A 22,434-nucleotide genomic window follows, 5' to 3' on the forward strand; every position below is an offset into this window, starting at 1 on the left:
GAATTTATAGTTGTACCTAGTGGAGAGGAGCAATGAGAAACGAGTCTATGTATGTCATCTTACCCGAACTAGAAGACCTCTCTGTTCTCTTTTCTGCTGGTTAAGATGTCTTAGTATTGAACTAATTTCTTTCCCTTTCTAAATTGTATAGGGCATTTAAAAAATATATTGTTTTTGTTTTACATTTAAGAAACTTATCATCTCTAATTTCTATAGCCAACTGGATCATTCACCAATAACTTAACTGGAACAGTCACTGGTGTTTTATGCAATGTCATTACTTTAAAAAAAACCTGTTTCTTTTTTGTTTGTTTGTTTGTTTGTTTGTTTTTGAGACGGAGTCTCGCTCTGTCGCCCAGGCTGGAGTGCAGTGGCCGGATCTCAGCTCACTGCAAGCTCCGCCTCCCGGGTTCACGCCATTCTCCTGCCTCAGCCTCCCGAGTAGCTGGGACTGCAGGCGCCCGCCACCTCGCCCGGCTAATTTTTTGTATTTTTTAGTAGAGACGGGGTTTCACCGTATTAGCCAGGATGGTCTCGATCTCCTGACCTCGTGATCCGCCCGTCTCGGCCTCCCAAAGTGCTGGGATTACAGGCTTGAGCTGCCACACCCGGCCAAAAAAACCTGTTTCTTAAAGTACGACATAACTACAGAAAAAAATGAACAAATCTTAGACTTTTATGTGATGTTGTATTTTTTTTTACCACAATAAATAAAAAACAAAAATAGAATATCAGGAGACAAAGCAGCCAAATTCTGGAAGACACCAATAATGCCTCCAGACCCTCAGGCTAGTAGAGGTCACTGGGGCACATTCTCAGCATATAGGCCCTATGTCTTCAGCTATTTTTTCTCTCCCAGAGTCAGGAAAACAGTTCTTGATGTTTTCTCATCTATGAAGAAATAATAAAGAAATGTGGAATTCATTGTACCTTAAGCATTGTGGAGCCAAAGCATAGCTGCTCTAGTTGAAGTTAAGATAGCATTAACAACGCTGCCCTTTTCACTAGACTTTTCACTGCACAGTCTTCCTGTCATCAGGGCCCTTGTGCAAATTAAGTAAAATAAAATAGGCAAAAGGCCTGCTACATGGCAGATGTTTTTTAAAAGTTTATTGAATATAGAGATAAAATGAGAGAGTAATACAGATTGACTCATATTATAAACACACACTGCTGACAAGAGATAGGCTCTTTTTTTCTGCCAGAGAAGAACAGACAAGAAGTGGGACTTACTTTGTGTGCCAAGCACCATGAAAAATGATTTATAAATGAGATCTCATTTAACCTCCTACACTTAATGCTAAGAAAGGTATCTATTAATTTTCCACTTGAGAGATGAGAAAACTGAAGCTAAGAAAGGTTAGGCAACTTGCCCACTGACACACAGTAAAAAAAAAAAAAAAAAAGTGCTAAAACTAGGATTTGAATATTAACCCTCCAACCCAGATATAAAGTCAAGCCTGTTCAGAGAATAAAGCTCAAACCCTTGTTCTTGGAGTGCAATAATCCAATTCAGGCAGATCTTTCTGGCCTTTTCTCTCCTCACTTCCCTGCCTTGTATGTTTTGCTCTAGTAATTGAATACTCCCTTCTTCACTCCTCCCCCAAGTCAACCATTACATCTTTACACCCTGCTGCTTCTCACTTCTGTGCGTTGTTCCTACTGTCCTCAGCCTGACATCATCTTTTCCTCCCTCTCCCTTTTACATGACCAGTCACCTTTTCTTGGAAATATTCCTAAATCCCCACTGTTTCTGTCTCCATAACCTGCCCCTTCCATACACTCCCACTATACCCTGTGCTTATTTATACTGAATTGCCATTGTATATTTTCTTTTCTGTGAGATCCTTGAAAGCAAGAACCATTTCTTACTCTTTACTCGTCTCTCCATTGTGTCTAACATAATATCTGTCACATAATCATTATCCAGTAAATGTTTATTGAATGAATAAATGATTGAATGAAAAAATGAATGACTTCAGATAGTGTTTATTCCTCTTCAGCCATTCATCTATCCTATTCTGAATTCTTGGAGCTGTATTCTTATGTCAACTTATTATTATTTATTTCATATCTTTCTTTAACTCAAGTCACTTTTCAATATTTTAAATCAATTTAGCGTTGTTTAAGCAATGTTTGTGAAATCATGGGCTGTATGTATTGTAGATAGATGTATATTTCTAATACACATCAAGATGAATACATAACTATTGACATTCAAAATGCTCACCTGTTTATCTCCTAAATCATTTTGTGTACAGCCAGTGGTACGCATACCATGGTTAAAGAAATAATGGTCTAATGTCACTGCTGTTGCTGCATTAAGCCTAGATCTGGTGAACAGAGGGTTCTCAACCCTGGCTACACATTATAATTATCTGGGGAGATTAAATTTTTTTTGCTAGACATTCTGATTTAATTGGTGCAGTGGAGCCAGAGCACTGATTTTTTTCAAGTTTGTCCAACGTATAGCTAAAGTTGAGAACTACTGAGTTCACTGAGAATTAAATGAAAGCACGTACAAAGCATTTGGTACACAATATATTCAAAAGAAATGTAAGTTGTTATTAATATTCTTATCATTTTATTAGGCTTTTTTATTGGTTACTGTTTCTAGTTTCCATTCCAGTAACCTATCTACATCCTGCCTTACTCTGGCAAGCCCACGCATCTCTGGCCCCAAAGACCTGGCCAGCTGTCTGAATCACGTCTGCTGCTGATGGCTTTGAACATCATCCTTTGCCCTCCTAGTAGAACGTCTGTGATGGGCCTCTGCCACTGGAACAACATGTATTCTACACACTCTGGTTGAAGGCACCCATGGCCAGGTTTGTGGGTGATTGTGAATAAGCCCCCATGCCCTGCTTCTCTGTGGAACTTGAAATGCAGCGGGTGGCCATGGCAATCACACGTTGCCTCTCTCCCCCTCCCGCTTATCCAGGGACATCAGGTTACAAGAGAACAGGCTGTTCTTCTGTCTTAGTAATGGGGTGGAGGAAGGGGGAAAGGCCAGCTGTATGCATATGAGTCGCATATGAGCTGCATATGAACCTCAGGTGAATTTGTTGTTATGGAAGTTGTTTTGCTTTTTTTTTTTCATACCATCAGCAACTGAAGCTGGTTTTGAGCCTAAGCAAGGCTGCTAACGTGGCTACTTGCTAATGATCACCCTAAAAGCAATAGTTAGTGTTTATTAAACACCTGTCTCTTATACACATCTAGATGTGTATAAGAGACAGGTGTTAAAGTTCTTATATATGGATGATCTTATTTAATCTCCAGAGCAACCCTTTGAGACAGGGTCTATTTTTATCATCTTTACTTTTCAGATATAAAAACGAGGCCCAGAGAGATGAAGTGACCTGTCTCAAGGCAGCAGGGGGAGAAGTCCAAGAAATCTGGCTCCAGAGATTGTACTTTTCACCCGATCTCTAGATTTAGTCCTAGAGCTACAAGAGACCTGAGAGATCACCCAATCCAACTCCCTTATGCTATCAATAGGCGAAACTGAGAGCCAGCTAGGGAAAGGAATGTTTTTCTGAGCCATGAACATTTTTTAAGAAAATTTATTTAACAAAAAATTTTAAGCATCTACCAACGGGAGACCCTGTGCTAGGTGCTGGGAATATCCAGTGTTTTTTTTTAAAGACAAAAATCCTTGCCCTCATGAAGCTTATATTGTAGAGGGAGAGAAAGACTATAAGGAAATTAATGAAATAAATGTATTAGATGTTGATGAGTACTATAAGAAAAATGAAATGAGGAAGAGGCATAAGGAGTATGGATAACTTTAATTTTAAATAGGGTAGTCAGGGAAGATCTCACTGAAAAGGGACATATTTTGAATTAAGACCTGAAGGAGGTAAGGGAGTAAATTATTTGAATGTTTTGGGGAAGATTTTTCCAGGCAGACACAACAGTGTGGCTGGAACAGAGTGAGCATGAGGAAAAGTCGTAGGATATGACGTTGTAGAGCTAATGAGGGGACAAACCATGCAGGCATTTGTAAGTCATTGTAAGGATGTTTTTTTCATTTTGTTAAATATTTATTGATCAGCCATTTTGCAACAGACACAGTTCTAATTACTCAGGATACTGTGTTGAGTACTTGCATTTAAACTCCCAGATCTCATTTTTTTTTAACCTATATACATCAAAAGTACATAGCCATCATGCCAAAAACAGTTGATACATTAAAAGGAGACATTCTCCAGACCAATGGAGACAATTCAACAAAATGTATGAGTGAACAAGGAGTCCTAGCTCTCAATTTGTTGTTCCCTGTATGTGAAATATTGGATATACCATTTGGCCTACCAAGGCCTTAACATTTAACTAGATGCTCTTTATATTTATACTTATTTAAGATCTAACTAGCTGCTCTTTAAAGCTTATAACAAACGGAAATTTAACTAGATGATTTTTCAGGTTTCTTTCAAGTAAAAAGAAACCTAAAGTTTTTCTTTTAATCTCTCAAATCAGTGGTTTTCAAAGTGTGGTCTCCTACCAGAAGCCTAGAAATTTGTTAAAATGCAAATTTTAGACCTCACCCTAGACATACTGAACCACATACCCTGGGGCAGGGAGTATAGCAATCTTTGTTTTAACAAGTTCTCACGGGTACTAAAGTTTCCCAACTGCTGCCTGGACATATATCGTATATTTAATAGTAAATATATATATGGATAATTTTTATTTTTTATTTTTCCATAAGTTATTGGGGTACACAGGGTATTTGGTTACATGAGTAAGTTCTTTTTTTTTTTCTTTTTTTTTTCGAGATGGAGTCTCACCCTGTTGACCAAGCTGGAGTGCAAGTGGTGTGATCTCGGCTCACTGCAACCTCCAACTCCCAGGTTCAAGCGATTCTCCTGCCTTAGCCTCCCAAGTAGCTGGGATTACAGGCGCCCACAACCATGCCCAGCTAATTTTTTTTTTTTTTTTTTTTTTTTTTTTTTTTTTTGAGACGGAGTCTCGCTCTGTCACCCAGGCTGGAGTGCAGTGGCTGGATCTCAGCTCACTGCAAGCTCCGCCTCCTGGGTTTATGCCATTCTCCTGCCTTAGCCTCCTAAGTAGCTGGGACTACGGGCGCCCGCCACCTCGCCCGGCTAGTTTTTTGTATTTTTTAGTAGAGACGGGGTTTCACCGTGTTCGCCAGGATGGTCTCGATCTCCTGACCTCGTGATCCGCCCAATTTTTTAAAAAATATTTTTAGTAGAGACAGGGTTTCACCAAGTTGGCCAGGCTGCTCTTGAATTCCTGAGCTCAGGTGATCTGGCCGCCTTGACCTCCCAAAGTGCTGGGATTACAGGCGTGAGCCACCGCACCTGGCCAAGTAAATTCTTTAGTGGTGATTTGTGAGATTTTGGTGCACCCATTACCCACGTATACACTGCACCATATTTGTAGTCTTTCATCCCTTGCCCCATTCCCATTCTTCCCCCCAAGTCCCCAAAGTTCATTGTATCATTCTTATGCCTTTGTGTCGTCATAGCTTAGCTCCCACATATCAGTAAGAACGTACAAGTTTAGTTTTCCATTCCTGAGTTACGTCACTTAGAATAATAGTCTTGAATCTCATCCAGGTCACTGCAAATGCTGTTAATTCATTCCTTTTTATGGCTGCATAGTATTCCATGGTATATATATATATACCACACTTTCTTTATCCACTTGTTGATTGATGGGCATTTGGATTGGTTCCACGATTCTGCAGTTGTGAATTGTGCTGCTATAAAAATGCATGTGCAGGTATATTTTCCTCTGGGTAGATACCCAGTAGTGGGATTGATGGATCAAATGGTAGTTCTACTTTTAGTTCTTTAAGAAAACTCCACACTCTTTTCCATAGTGGCTGTACTAGCTTACATTCCCACCAGCAGCATAGAAGTGTTCCCTGTTCACCCATCCACACCAACATCTACTGTCTTTTGATTTTTGGATTATGGCCATACTTGCAGGAGTAAGGTGGTATCCCATTGTGGTTTTGATTTGCATTTCCCTGATAGTGATGTTGAGCATTTTTTCATTTGTTTGTTCACCATTTGTATATCTTCTTTTGAGGGTTGTCTATTCATGTCCTTAGCCCACTTTTTGATGGGATTGTTTGTTTTTTTCTTACTGATTTGTTTGAGTTCATTGTAGATTCTGGATATTAGTCCTCTGCCAGATGTATAGATGGTAATGATTTTGTCCCACTCTGTGGGCTGTCTGTTTGCTCTGCTGACTGTTCCATTTGCCATGTAAAAGCTCTTTAGTTTAATTAGGTCCCAGCTATTTATCTTCATTTTTATTGCATTTGCCTTTGGGGTCTTGGTCCTGAAATCCTTGCCTAAGCCAATGTCTAGAAGGATTTTTCCGGTGTTCTCTTCTAGAATTTTTATAGTTTCAGGTCTTAGGTTTAAGTTCTTAATCCATCTTGAGTTGATTTTTATATAAGGTGAGAGATGAGGTTCCAGTTTCATTCTCTTACATGTAGCTAGCCAATTATCCCAGCACCATTTGTTGAAAAGGGTATCCTTTCCCCACTTTATGTTTTTGTTTGCTTTGTCAAAGATCAGTTTGCTATAAGTATTTGGGTTTATTTCTGGGTTCTCTATTCTGTTCCATTGGTCTATGTGCCTATTTTTATACCAGTACCATGTTGTTTTGGTGACTATGGCCTTATAGGATAGTTTGAAATCAGGTAGTGTGATGCCTCCAGATTTGTTCTTTTTGCTTACTCTTGCTTTGTTTATGTGGGCTATTTTTTGGTTCCATATGAATTTTAGAATTTTTTTTCTAATTCTATGAAGAATGATAGTGGTATTCTGATGGGAATTGCATTGAATTTGTAGATTGCTTTTGGCAATATGGTCATTTTCACAATATTGATTCTACCCATCCATGAGCATGGGATGTGTTTCCATTTGTTTGTGTCATCTATGATTTTTTTCAGCAGTGTTTTGTAGTTTTCCTTGTAGAGGTCCTTCAACTCCTTTGTTAGGTATATTCCGAAGTTTTGTTTTGGTTTTTTTTTTGGCAGCTATTTTATAAGGGGTTGAGCTCTTGATTTGACTCTCTGCCTGGTCGCTGTATAGAAGAGCTACTGATTTGTGTACATTAATCTTGTATCTGAAAACTTTGCTGATTTTTTTTTATCAGTTCTAGGAGCTCTCTGGAGGAGTCCTTAGGGTTTTCAAGGTAAATGATCATATTGTCAGCAAATAGTGACAGTTTGACTTCCTCTTTACCAATTTGGATGCCCTTTATTTCTTTCTCTTGTCTGATTGCTCTGGCTAGGACTTCCAGTACTATGTTGAAGAGGAGTGGTGAGAGTGGGCATCCTCATCTTGTTCCAGTTCTCAGAGGGGATGATTTCAGCTTTTCCCCATTCAGTATTACGTTGGCTGTGGGTTTGTCATAGATGGTTTTTATTACATTAAGGTGTGTCCTTGTATGCCAATTTTGCTAAGAGTTTTAATCATAAAGAGATGCTCAATTTTGTCTAATGTTTTTTCTGCATCTATTGAGATGATCATGTGATTTTTGTTTTTAATTCTGTTTATGTGGTGTATCACATTTATTGACTTGCATATGTTAAACCATCCCTGCATCCCTGGTATGAAACCCACTCAATTATGGTGGATTATCTTTTTGATATGTTGTTGGATTCTGTTAGCTAGTCTTTTGGTAAGGATTTTAGCATCTATGTTCCTCAAGGATATTGGTCTGTAGTTTTCTTTTTTGGTTATGTCCTTTCCTGGTTTTGGTATTTGGGTGATGCTGGCTTCATAAAATGAATTAGTGGGGGTTCCTTCTTTCTCTATCTTGTGGAATAGGTGTGAAAAGGATTCATACCAATTCTTCTTTGAATGTCTGGTAGAATTCTGCTGTGAATCTGTCTGTTCCTGGATTTTTTTATGTTGGTAATTTTTTAATTACCATTTCAATCTCACTGATTGTTATTGGTGTATTCAGAGTATCTAATTCTTCCTGCTTTAAGTGAGGAGGGTTGTATTTTTCCAGGAATTTATCCATCTCTTCTAGGTTTTCTAGTTTATGTGCGTAAAGGTGTTCATATTAGCCTTGAATGATCTTTTGTATTGCAGTGGTGTCAGTTGTAATATCTCCTGTTTTGTTTCTTAGTGAGGTTATTTGGATTTTCTCTCTTCTTTCCTTGGTTAATCTTGCTAATGGTCTATCAGTTTTATTTGTCTTGTCAAAGAACCAGCTTTTTGTTTCACTTACCTTTTGTATTTTTTGTTGTTGTTGTTTCAATCTCATTTAGTTCTGCTCTGATCTTGGTTATTTCCTTTCTTTTGCTGGATTTGGGTTTGGTTTGTTCTTGTTTCTGTAGTTCCTTGAGATGTGACCTTAGGTTGTCTGTTTGTGCTCTTTCAGACTTTTTGATGTAGGCATTTAGGGCTATGACTTTCCTCTTTCCTTTTCTTTTCTTTTGCCATATCCCAGAGGTTTTGATAGGTTGTGTCATTATTGTCATTCAGTTTGAAGAATTTTTTAATTTCCATCTTGATTTCATTTTTGACCCAGTGCTCATTCAGGAGCAGGTTATTTAATTTCCATGTATTTGCATGGTTTTGAAGGTTCCTTTTGGATTTCCAGATTTATTCCACTGTGGTCTGAGAGAGTGCTTGATATAATTTCAATTTTCTTAAATTTGTTGAGTCTAATTTTATGGCCTATCATATGGTCTGTCTTGGAGAAAGCTCCATGCACTGTTGAATAGAATGTGTATTCTGTGGTTGTTGGATGAAATGTTCTGTATACATCTGTTAAGTCCATTTGTTCCAAGGTATAATTTGAATCTGTTGTTTGTTGATTTTCTGTCTTGATGACCTGCCTAGTGCTGTCAGTGGAGTATTGAAGTCCCCACTATTATTGTGTTGCTGTCTATCTCATTTCTTAGGTCTATTAGTAATTGTTTTACAAATTTGGCAGCTCCAGTGTTAGGTGCATATATGTTTAGGATTGTGATTTTCCTGTTGCACAAGGCCTTTTATTGTTATATACTGTCCCTCTTTGTCTCTTTTAACCACTGTTGCTTTAAAGTTTGTTTTGTCTGATACAAGAATAGCTACCCTTGCTTGATTTTGGTGTCCATTTGCATGAAATACCTTTTTCCACCGCTTTACTTTACGTTTATGTGAGTTCTTATGTGTTAGGTGAGTCTCCTGAAGGCAGCAGATAGTTGGTTGGTGAGTTCTTATCCATTGTGCCGTTCTGTATCTCTTAAGTGGAACATTTAGGCCACTTACATTCAATGTTAGTATTAAAATGTGAGGTACCATTGCTTTAATTGTGCTCTTTGTTGCCTGTGTACTTTGGTTTTGCTTTTTTTGTTTTTGCCTTTTAACTTGTACTTTTATTTCGTGGGTCCTGTGTGATTTATGCTTTAAGGAGGTGCTGTTTTGATGTGTTTCCAGGATATGGTTCAAGATTTAGAACTCCTTTTAGCAGTTCTTGTAGTGGTAGTTTGGTAATGGCGAATTCTCTCAGCATTTGTTTGTCTGAAAACGACTGTATCTTTCCTTCATATATGATGTTTAGTTTCACTGGATACAAAGTTATTGGCTGATAATTGTTTTGTTTGAGGAGGCTGAAGATAGGGACCTAATCCCTTCTAGCTCGTAGGGTTTCTACTGAGAAATCTGCTATTAATCTGATAGGTTGTCCTTTATAGGTTACCTGGTGCTTCTGTCTCACAGCTCTTAAGATTCTTTCCTTCGTCTTAACTTTGGATAACCTGTTGACAGTGTGCTTAGGTGAAGATCTTTTTGCAATGAATTTCCCAGGTGTTCTTTGTGCTTCTTGTATTTGGCTGTCTAGGTTTCTCACAAGGCTGGGGAAGTTTTCCTTGATTATTCCCCCAAATATGTTTTCTAGGCTTTTAGAATTCTCTTCTTCATCAGGTACACCAATGATTCTTAGGTTTGGTCATTTAACATAATCCCAGTCTTCTTGGAGGCTTTGTTCATATTTTCTTATTCTTTTTTTCTTTGTCTTTGTTGGATTGGGTTAATTTTCTTTGTCTTTGTTGGATTGGGTTAATTTGAAGATCTTGCCTTCGAGCTCTGAATTTCTTTCTTCTACTTGTTCAATTCTATTGCTGAAACTTTCCAGAGCATTTCACATTTCTAAAAGTGTGTCCAAAGCTTCCTGAATTTTTTATTGTTTTTTCTTTAAGCTAATCTATTTCTGTGAATATTTCTTGTATCATTTTTTGGATTTCCTTGGATTGGGCTTTGCCTTTCTCTGGTCCCTCCCTGATTAGCTTAATAACTAACCTCCTGAATTCTTTTTCGTGTAAATCTGGGATTTCTTCTTGGTTTGGATCTGTTGCTGGTGTTGAAGAGCCTTTTGTCATATTACCAGGGTTGGTTTTCTGGTTCCTTCTCATTTGGATAGGCTCTGTCAGAGGGAAGGTCTAGGGCTAAAGGCTGTTGTTCAGATTCTTTTGTCCCATGGGGTGCTCCCTTGATGTAGTACTCATCCCCTGTGAATGTGGCTTCCTGTGAGCCCAACTGCAGTGATTGTTGTCTGTCTTCTGGATCTAGCCGCCCAGCAAGTCTACCCAACTAGGGGTTATCTGCACAGTCTTGTGATGTGAATTGTCTGTGGGTCTCTCAGCCATGGATACCAGTGCCTGTTCTGGTGGAGGTGGCAGAGGGTGCAATGGACTCTGTAGGGGTCCTTAGTTTTGGTGGTTTAATGCTCTATTTTTATGCTGGTTGGCCTCCTGCCAGGAGGCGGCACTTTTCAGAAACTATCAGCTGTAGTAGTGTGGAGAGGGACCGGTGGTGGGTGGGGCTCTAGAACTCGCAAGATTATATGCCCTTTGTTTTCCACTACCAAGGAGTATAGGGAAGAACCATCAGGTGGGGGCAGGGCTGGGCATGTCTGAGCTCAGACTCTCCTTGGGTAGGTCTTGCTGCAGCTGCTGTGGGGGATGGGGGTGAGATTCCCAGGTCACTGGGGTTGTGTACCTAGGAGGATTATGGCTGCCTCTACTGAGCCATGAAGGTTGTCAGGGAAGTGGGGGAAAGCCGGCAGTCACAGGCCTCACCCAGCTCCTACGCAAACTGAAGTTTCACTCCCATTGTGCCTGCCCCCAACAGCCCCAAGTCTGTTTCCAGGCTGAGGGGGAGATGGGCTTGAAAATTTGCCCAAGGCTATCCTCCTCCCAGCTGCGAGAGAAAAGGGCTTTAGTTCTTCCCAAGCCTGTGAAGTCTGCACACCTGATTCGCTCCCTCCCCTGAGTTCTGGCCAGGAGGCTTCTCGCCCTGTTCAAATTGTTACAAAGTTCAGCTAGAGAATTTCTTCTTCCTGTGGAGTTTTACCCCCTGCTCCTCTGGACACCCTCTGGATGAATCCCTGTGGTGCCAGGCAGGAATGGGCTGCTTGGGGACCCAGCGAGCTCCCGGGGCCTTTCTGCAGCTTCCTCTACCCCTGTATGTCCTTCGGTTCTCCAAGCTGACTCAGCTCCAGGTAAAGTAGGAAACTTCTCTCACAAACAGACCTTCAGCTTCTCCAGTGGGGGGTGTGTTTGGGAGAAGAGGGTGTCCTTCTCCCACTTCCACCGTTGGGGCACTCACAGTATTTGGAGTGTCTCCCGGGTCTTGCAGGAGCAGTCTGCTTCCTTCAGAGGGTCTGTGAGTCCTCTCGGCATTGCTGGTTTGTTCTTGCAGCCGATATGGAGGTAAAATTCACAGTGCAAGCCTCTGCATGCTGCTCTGTCTTGAGCTGCAATCTAGTCCTGTCTCCCAACTGCCATGATCCCCTGAATCCCCCATTGTAAGGATTTTAACTTTTACTCTGAATGAGGTAGTCATTGGAGGATTTGGAGCAGAAAAGTGACATATCTGACTTCAGCATTGAAAGTATTTCTCTGGGCCAGGCGTGGTGGCTCACGCCTATAATCTCAGCACTTTCAGAGGCTGAGGCGGGCGGATCACAAGGTCAAGAGATTGAGACCATCCTGGCCAACATGGTGAAAACCCATCTGTACTAAAAATACAAAAAGTAGCCAGCGTGGTGATGTGCGCCTGTAGTCCCAGCTACTCAGGAGGCCAAGGCAGGAGAATTGCTTGAACCTGGGAGGTGGAGGTTGCAGCGAGCCGAGATCACGCCACTGTACTCCAGCCTGGGCGACAGAGCCAGACTCCATCTCAAAAGAAAGAAAATATCCCTCTGGCTGCTGTGAGGAAAACAAACTAGACAGGCAAGGGTGGAAACAGGGGGATGAGTAAGGAGGTTGGTGAGTGAATGGTGGCTGAGAACAAAGTGGTACTGGTGAAAAAGATTAAAGAATGGTCAAATTCTGCGTAAATTATGAAGGTAGACCTGGTTATGAGGAAAGAGCAGTTATGGGGTGTGATAAAAAGAGAAGAATCGGCCAGGCACAGTGGCTCACGCTTGTAATCCCAGCACTTCGGGAGGTCGAGGCGGGTGGATCACGAGGTTAGGAGATCGAGACCATCCTGGCTAACACGGTGAAACCCCATCTCTACTAAAAATACAAAAAATTAGCCGATCATGATGGCACGCGCCTATAGTCCCAGCTACTCGGGAGGCTAAGGCAGGAGAATCGCTTGAACCCGGGAGGTGAAGGTTGCAGTGAGCCGAGATCATGCCACTGCCCTGCAGCCTGAACAACAGAGCAAGACTGTCTCAAAAAAAAGAAAAGAATGTCTGGTTCAGACTCCTCCATCACATTCTCTGTTGGGCCTAAGAATTGCTTTAATCAGGCAGCTGCCATTAATTCTTATCTTCTCCTGTTTCAGTCCAGTTCTGAAGATATTTAGCAGGTTGGCTATGTGCTCTGGGAAGTTGTCCTCTAGAGGATCATAGAAAAGAACTGAAGCCAGCAGAATCATAGAGCCACTGTAGTGAAGGTGAGGCAGCTTGCCCTGATGTGCCCTAAGCCAATCTGATCACCTGCCTCAGAACCACTGCAAGAAAAAAGGATATTCTGAAATTTGAGGCCATACATGCCCATTTGCCTGCTGAGTGAGCAGCAATTATGGCCCGAGCAGGAAAGAGTGTGACTCCCCTGGTCCCCCCTGCAGACAGTCAGCAGAGACTCACTTTACAGCCTATAGATAATACCCTAGGTGGGGAATCCACTCTACCCCCTTTGCAAGTCACCTTTAAGAAGTGCCTCAGATCTCTTGGCAGACATTTGTAACCTAGAAGAGAGAAAGCTCTGGTTTTCTATTCTGGGTGACAGCTGTATGTTAAAACATTTGCAGACATGTGAAAAGTAATTGGTTTTGCTCCTTCCCACTCCCTGTTTTTTGGGTCATGTCTACTAGGATTTACAGTTTGAAAATTCTTGAGAATACCAGCTAATTCTAGTCATGCTTTCAATTGCATCCTTCTAACAACTACATTTCCAGGAAGATATCAGGCAGGTTAAAAGTTTCTTAGCAGATCCAAAAATTGAAAGGGAGAGGCATAACACTTCATCAGAGAGCAGAGTGTACTAGGAAATGGGGAAAAGCCTGTCCCCCTTTAGTCTATTCTGAATCTAATATAACACATCCTATCCATGTACACATAGCTTCCCCAAATTGTCTGGACTGGTGTAGATAACAGGAACTGGGCAATGCAGACATCTCCCAATTCTAGCAATGGTATATAGACCAATAGCAGGAAAAGTAGTTGAGATATAGTCTCACTCCTTTTTAGCTATTCCCTCCCCAATGGTGGCACACTACCCCCTAAGAATGGTGGTCACATATGTGTGACAGCTTTTCTAACTCAAGCCTGTCTATGGTTGTACTTGCCAACTGGAAGACACCAGCAACCCAAAGCTATAGAGGGACAGTAGTCTGAGCCACAAGCCACCAGGAGAGGAAGTGACCCAAAAAGTAAATGTATTTTCACTAGGAATTCCATTTAGATGGGCCTTTAAGGGATCACTGACTAATAACACTAAAATAGTTCTTCTGAAGGCTATGCTGAGAACTCTACAAGTCATAAGGTAGTAATAGTCATAGCTTTCATTTGTGGTGATCTACCCTGTACTGGACACTTTACATGCTTTTGTTAATTTAATAATTACAACCTTTCAAAATTGGCATTGACATACCCAGTTGAAATATGAGGAAATGAAGGCTACTACTGACTTTGCCCATGTCCCATAACTAATCAATGGCAGATTCAGGATTCAAAGTTGGGCCTGCTGTGCTTGTTCTACAACACTGGATGCAAGTCTCTAGAATTCAAGATTCTTTGAAGCTGCCTTCCTTCTTACCTATCAAACTCTCTCGACTCATGGCTTCACAGTCTGTGTGATCTAATTGAACCTCTATCACCACACACCCTCATGAAAACACCTTGCACACTCCAGGAGGTATATGGGATATTAGTTAAGACTGTAGGCTCTGGAGCCAGACTGTCTAGGTTCATAATGCCTCTTCTGCCATTTACCTATGGTGTGGACTGTTTCTCATCTGTAAAATTGGGGTAATGTACCTATCTCAAAGGGTTGTTTTGAGGATTAAATGAGATAGTATATATAAAGCTCTTAGAATGGTGTTTGGCACATAGTAAGACATCTTTAAGTGTTAAGTATTATTTTTCCTACCTTCTTTCCCATTTCTGTTTTTCTGTTATGCTTTATTTAGAAAACAGTTCCCATCCTTTTCCTTCCATCCAGGTACTTCTTAGCAAGCCTTCAAGGCCTAGCTCAAACCTCCCTCAAGATTTTTCTGACCATAACTCTGCAGTACTTACTTTTGACATATTACCCACTTATTTTGTGTTAACTGTCCCTAGCCTAAGCCTGGAACCTAGGAGGTGCTCATTAAATGCTTGTGGAAATGCACAAATTTATAAATAAAGGAGTCTTGTTGCTAGCTGTTTTTTATATGTGAAGATTCCTCCCAACCACCCACCCTGCGACACACACACCCAATTAGGCAATGCAAGTATTCCTGTCCTTTTTTATAACTTCGCTTAACAAGACTTGGATTTCAGGGTGGGATTTTTTTGTCCAGGCAACTTGCTCGTTTCTCACTCTCTGGCTGGTCTCCAGGAGACAGATGAACGCTAATTTGCCAACACTTTGCCTTCCTGACTAGGTACGTTAGCTTTATAGTGGGAAAAGCATAACTTTCCTCCTTTTTACTGGTCTAAGGATCACTGAGGGATTCAAATTTGAGGTTCTGAAGCTTCTCTTTCTAGTCCAATTCCTGGGCCCTCTTCTCGTCCCATTCTGTATTCTACCTGGGTGATAGCATTAATTCACATAGTTTTAACTACTGCCTCCATATTAATGGTTCCCATGCACTGCTATGCTGGTAAATGTTTAACCACTGGCTCTCTGTCATCAATTGATGGACATTTGGGTTTTTTACACTGTTTACACCTTTGGTTATTATAAATAATGGTGCTTCAACATCTACATCCTCTCAGAATACCATTTGCTCATCTTTCCTTCGTAATTTCAAATGTCAGCTCAGATATCTGCACCTCCAAAAGCCTTCTTAGGCCTATGCAGAAATTATGGAAGTTTCTACAGTGTCTTTTTCCCCTACTTGATACTTATACTGTGATCAAGTGTTTCCCCCACTATACTACAAGTAACTCGAGGTAGAGACTATATTTATTAATCTCTGTATCCCCAGCCCTAGCACAGTACATATCTTGCAAGAAATATTCAGTAAATATTTGTTGAATGAATGAATCAGCTCAGTCTCTATGCTCATCCCCCATCTCCATATACTTACACCAGTGACCTTGTTCTGTCAGTTACCTTAACTCCTCCTCAAAACCCACATACACCATTCATTGTCTCTTTCCATTGGTGCTTTTCCTCAGCCTATTGACACTCTCTTTCAATCATTTCATTCATTGCCACCCTTCTTAAGTGGGTGTTTGGAGGCCCCATAGCCATTCTCTCTCTACCCACTCCTTTCAGAACTCTATAACGCTACTAGAACTCTATGGAAACTGCTCTTTTTAAAGCTTTTCTGCTGCCAAATTCAAGGGGCCTTTCTCAGAAGCCTGTCCCCCTTTTGTCTATCCTGAATCTAATATAATACATCCCCCCCTCGAACACACACCTTCCCCAAATTCTCTTCTTTTTAGTCTTCCATAATAGGATTCTAGTCTGGTAATCCTTCTGCCTCTCAGGCCGTGTCTTCTTTGTTTTCTTCGCTAGTCTCTTTGGCCTCTCCTCACATTGGTGATCCTTCTCCAAATTGAATATTGTCCAACTGCATTTTAATCAATACTCTCCAGAAAATTTTCCCTCTCTTTATTTCCTTTCCCCACCCTCCTCTCACTTTGTTCCTGTAATTCCAGATGTCCAAGAAACAGTCCCATATAAGCTATTCACTTCCTCTTCATCCCCTGAACATTTCACCATGAAATTTGTGAGCTCCCTCTCTCAGTGAGCATTCCAGCCCAACTTTCTTTCCTCTTTCAGTGGAATTAAAAATGTTGTGTCATCTTTGACTTCCCTATTGCCTTTATTCCTAAGGACCAATTAAACTCTATAATACAAACACTTTTATCTCTTTCCTCTCCACCTCTTTCTCTCCGGCCCTACCCTAACCATCCTCTTCTTTATTCTTGAAACTTTACACTTGATCTGTGCAACAGCCTTCCAGTTGTTCTCCCTGCCTCCATCCCTCTCTGCCCTGTTACCAATTCCAACTACCCAATGAATGTTACTCAAGGTAAAACTGTAAGCATGTTCACCAAAAGACATGTACAAGAATGTTCATAGCAGCAATATTTTTTAAAACCTCTAAAGTTGATATAATCTATCAACAGTAGAATGGATACATATATTGTAATATAGCCATACAATGTAATATTATACTGCTTATGAAAATGAAGGAACTACACCTGCATGCAACAAATGATGGAACCTAAAAATAAAATGTTGATCAAAAGTTCTGGGACATAAAATAACACATATTATATAATTCCATTTATATAAGGTTCAGTAACAGACAAAAATAATATATGGTTACGAGAGTGGGCACACTGGCTTACACCTGTAATCCCAACACTTTGGGAGGCTGAGGCAGAAGGATCGCTTGAGTGCAGAAGTTCAAGAACAGCCTGGGCAACATAGTGAGATCCTGTTTATACAAAAAATAAAAAATTAGCCAGGCATGGTGGCCCACACCTGTAGTCCCAGCTACTCAGGTGACTGAGGCAGGAGGATTGCTTCTGCCCAGGAGGTCGAAACTACAGTGAGCTATGATAACACCACTGTACTACAGCCTGGACTACAGAGGGAGATTCTGTCTCGAAAAAGAAACAAGAATATATGGTGATCAAAACAGGATATTTGTTATCCTTGATCAGTAATAGTGCCTGGAAAGAGACACAGGAAGACTTTGGGCAGGGAAGAATGGAAGACAAGTTCTGTTTTTTGATACATGGGTGTGCTCCATTTGTGATAATTTATTGACTTGATTGCCCATGTGCTTTTCTGCATGCACATTAAAATCTGACTGTGTCACTCCCTTTCTGAGCTAAGTATAATAGAATGAGCACAGGCCTCTGGCATCTGACAGACCTGAGTTAGAATCTCAGTTCTTCCAGATAATTGTTTATGACCTTAAACAAGTCATTTCATAAGTCTGTTTCCTCATCTGTAAAATGTGAATAATAATTTCTATTTTTCTTGGTATTTGTAAGGATTACATTGAGAAAATGCACTTGCAGCTTCTGGCATAGGTTCTGGCATAAAAAGTAGTAGGCACTTAGTCAATGCTAATTGCTACAGTTGATGCTGGGGGTGGGAGGCAAGGGACGGAAGTATTCCATAATCCTGTGATTAGGTGTCAGCCTTAGTTGGCCTGTTCCTCTAGGCTGTGACCTTTACAGGTGCTTATGAGCTTTTCCTCTTTCTTAGGTGACACTGGAAGAATAGAAGGGGTTGGAGTGGTCTAATTGCCCTTGCCCACACTGGATAAGGCTCTGGTAAAGTAGTTTCCCTTAAGGGAAGCCTCTTGTTATGGAGAACATAACACTCTGGGCCTACTTCAAAACTGTTACTTAAAATGGGTTGAATTATGTCTCTCATGTCCACATGGATGTTGACGTCATAACCCCCAGTACACTTGATGTGACTTTATTTTGAGATACAGTCTACACAGAAGTAATCAAGGGAGGTCATTATGTTGGGCCCTAATCCAATGAGACTGGTGTCCTTTTAAGTTTGGACACAGAGACATGCACAGAGGGAAAGTGATGTGAAGATATAGGGAGAGTGATGTGATTTCTCCAAAGAAGATATCCAAATGGCCAGTAAACACATAAAAAGATGCTCAGCATCGTTAGTCATTAGGGAAATGCAAAGCAGAATCGCAGTAAGATGCCACCTCACATACACTAGGTGTCTATAATCAAAAGTACAAAAAATAGCAAGTGTTGGCAATGATGTGGAGAAATTGGAAAACCTATACATTGCTAGTAGAAATGTGAAAGGGTTCAGCTACTTTGAGAAACAGTGTGACAGTTCCTCAAAATGTTAGACATGGAATACTATATGACCCAGCAAATCTACTCTAGATATTTACCTAAGAGAACTGAAAGCTTAAGTCCACACAAAAACATGTAAATTAATGTTCATAGCAGCATTATCTATAATAGCCAAAAAGCAGAAACAACCCAAATGTCCAACAACTGGTGAATGGAAAAAAATGTTTATGCCTACAATGGAATAATATTTGTCAATAAACAGGAATGAACTGCTACTGGTACTGGTACAATATGAATACACCTTAAAAACATGGTTACATGAAAGAATTAGTCACAAAATACCACATATTTTACGATTCCATTCATAGGAAATATCCCAAATAGTCAAGTCTACAGAAACAGGAAATAGATTAATGGTTGCCTAGAGCTGGGGAAAGGGAGAGGAGGTTGGCAGATAGGGAGTGACTGCTAATGCATATGGAAATTTATACATATATATAAAGCTACTACAGATTCACAGGAAGTTGTAAACATAGTACCAAGAGGTCTCATGTATCATTCATTCTGTTTTCCCTAATGTTTACATATTATATAATTATAGTACAATATCAAAACCAAGACGTTAACATTGCTACAAACTGTGTGTATAGTTCTGTGTCATTTAATCACGTGCAGATTCCTGTAAACACCTCAATCAAGATATAAAACTATTCCATCACTTCAAAAATCTCCCTCATGTTACCCCTTTATGGTTATACCTACTTCTTCTATACCGCAAATCCTCATTTCCTGGCAACCACTAATCTGTTTCTCATGTCTATAGTTTTGTTATTTCAAGAGTGGTATATAAATGGAATCATACAGTATGTTATCTTTTAAGAGTGTCTCTTTTTTTGACTCAGTGATTTCACTGAGATGCATCCAAGTTGTCCCATGTATCAGTGGTTAATTAGTTTTTATTACTGTATAGTATTCCATGTTATTGATGCACCACAGTTTGTTTCACCATTCACCCATTGGGCATTGAATTATTTCCAATTTTCTTTGGCTATTGCAAATAAAGGTGGCATGAACAATTGTGTACAGGTGTTTGCATGGAAATAAGTTTTTGTTTCTTTGGGATAAATGCCCAGAAATGAAAGTTATGGGTCATATGATAACTCTATGTTTAGTATTTTTTAAAATACCATCCTCAGCAAACTAACACAGGAACAGAAAACCAAATACCACATGTTCTCACTTATAAGTGGGAGCTAAATGAGGAGAACTTATGAACAGGAAGGAAACAACAGACTGGGGTCTACTTGAGGGTGGAGGGTGGGAGGAGGGAGAGGAGCAGAAAAGATAACTATTGGGTACTTGGCTTAATTCCTGGGTGATGAAATCATCTGTACAACAAAACCCTGTAACATGAGTTTACTGTGTAACAAACCTTCACAAGTACCCCTAAACCTAAAATGAAAGTTAAAAAAAGAAACAAACAAAGTGTTCGTTGGGAGAAGGATATTGAAGTCTCCAATTATAATTGTGGATTTATCTAATTCCCTTTTCAGTTCTATCAGTTCTTGCTTCATATATCTTGCAGCTCTGTTGTTTTTGCATACGCATTTAGGATTTCTATGTCTCCTTGATGGATCGATCCTTTTATCATTATGTAATATCTCTGTCCCTCATTATTTTCTGTGCTCTGAAGTCTACTCTACCTAAAATTAATTTAGCCACTCCTGCTTTTTTTGATTACTTTTTGCATAGTATATCTTTTTCCATCCTTTTACTTTTCACATATATACATCATTATGAAGTGATTTTCTTGAAGTTGGTATGTAATAGAGCCTATTTTAGTCTATTTCGTTGATCTCTGTCTTTTAACTGTTGTATAGAGGTCACTTACATTTACTTTAATTATTGATGTATTGGGGCTTATGCCTGCCATTTTATTTTTTATTTTTTATTTTTTGTTCTCTGTTTTTCATTTTTCTGTTTTTTGTTTCCTTCCCTCCTATGGGTTAACATTTTTTAGAATTCTGTTTTTATTTAAATATTATGTTTTTGGATGTGTATCTTTGCATACATTTTTGGTGGTTGTACCATCTATTATATTTTATATATTTATACATCTGTGTCTATCTCTCTATCTTTAAAAAGTCTACTAGTTTGAGTGAAGCATAGAAAACTTACCTCCCTTTATGTCCTTTTGCCCTTCTCCCATTTATAATATAATTGTCTTAAATATTTCTTCTGTATACATTGAGAACAATATCAATGTTATTTTTTCTTCAGCCATCAATCATAATTTGGAAAATTCAAGAGGAGAAGCAAAATCTATAGTATTTCCCTATATGATTTTCTTTTGCCACTGATCTTTTTCCCTCCAGATAGTCGAAGATTCCTATTTTCTCATTTTCTATTCCAAGAGTTTCCTTTTGCAATTTTTTAGGCTATGTAGATCTGGTAGTGACAAATTCACTTAGTTTTCCTTCTGAGAGTGTTTGGGTTTTCCTTCATTCCTGAAGGATATTTTTGTTGAAAATGTAATTTGAGGTTGGCAGTTCCTTCCAGCTCTTGAAAAATGTTGCACACACTTCCTTCTGGCCACCATAGTTTTTGATAAGAAATTTGTTGTCTTTCAAATTGTTTTTCCCCTATAGGCAATGTGTTGTTTCTCTTTGGCTGCTTTCAGAGTTTTTGTTTTTGTTTTTAGTTTTCATAAATTTTAATGTGCTGTATCTTGTCATGGATTTCTTTGGGTTTGTTATGTTTGGAGTTCATTTGATTCTTGAATTTTTAGGTTTATGTCTTGTGTCAAATTTTGGAAAATTTCAACCATTATTTCTTTGAATACTTTCTCAGTCCCTCCCTCTTCTTTCTTCTTTCCGTCTGAAACTCAAATAACATAAATTTTAGGTCTTTTGTTATAGTCTCATAGGTTCCTGACACACTATTTTTTCTCTGTTATTCAGATTTGGTCATTTCTATTATTCTGTATTCAAATTCTTTCCTCTGTTGTCTCCATTCAGCTGTTGAGTTCATTGTTGATATTTCGAAGTTAACTATTGTGTTTTTTACTTCTAAATTTTCCATTTGGCTCTTTTTATATATTATATTTGCTTGCTGCAATTTTTCTATTTCTTTGCTGATAATTTCTATTTTTTGTAACTTTTTAAAGTGTGGTTATGATTGCTCATTGAAGCATTTTTATGATAATTGCTTTAAACTCTTTGTCAGATAATCCTAACATCTGTCAATGTGTTAGCATCTGCTGATTGGTTTTTATCATTCAAGTTGAAATCTTCTTAGTTTTTTTTGCATGTCAGTGATTTTCAATTGAAACTTGGACATTTGAGGTATTATGAAAGTCTACATCTTATTTAAATCTTGTGTTTTAGAAGGCCTTCTCTGACACCACTCTACAGGTGAAGGATGGTGCCACCTTATTACTTCCAAGGAGTCTGGGACTCCTTGTTACTTCTGGGTGGAGGCAGGAATTTAATGAGACGGTGTTATTCCTTGAATTTCAAGATCCCTAACTGTTTTACCTTTTTTTTTTTCTGCATTTTTTTTTTTTTTTGGCACGTCAGTGATTTTCAATTGGAACTTGGACATTTGGGGTATTATGAAAGTCTACATCTTATTTAAATCTCATGTTTTAGAAGGCCTCCTCTGACACCACTCTGCAGGTGAAAGATGGTACCACCTTATTACTTCCAGGTGGGTGTAGAAATCCAGGTTTCCACTCAGTGTTTGTTGATATCTGGCAGGAAAGGACTTCTTGTTACTTCTGGGTGGAGGTGGGAATTTAGTAAGATGGTGTTATTCCTTGGGTTTCAAGGTCCCTAACTGTTTTACCTTTTTTTCCTGCACCTTTTAGGTACTTCCAAATTTCTGTCCCACATAATGTTCAGAATTTTTAATCTGTACTTAATTGGAAGAATATGAAAATTATGTCTATTCCATCTTTCCAAAGCATAAATTCAGACATTATCT

Source organism: Mandrillus leucophaeus, unplaced genomic scaffold (assembly GCF_000951045.1).
Source record: "Mandrillus leucophaeus isolate KB7577 unplaced genomic scaffold, Mleu.le_1.0 Scaffold395, whole genome shotgun sequence".
Classification (NCBI taxonomy): Eukaryota; Metazoa; Chordata; class Mammalia; order Primates; family Cercopithecidae; genus Mandrillus; species Mandrillus leucophaeus.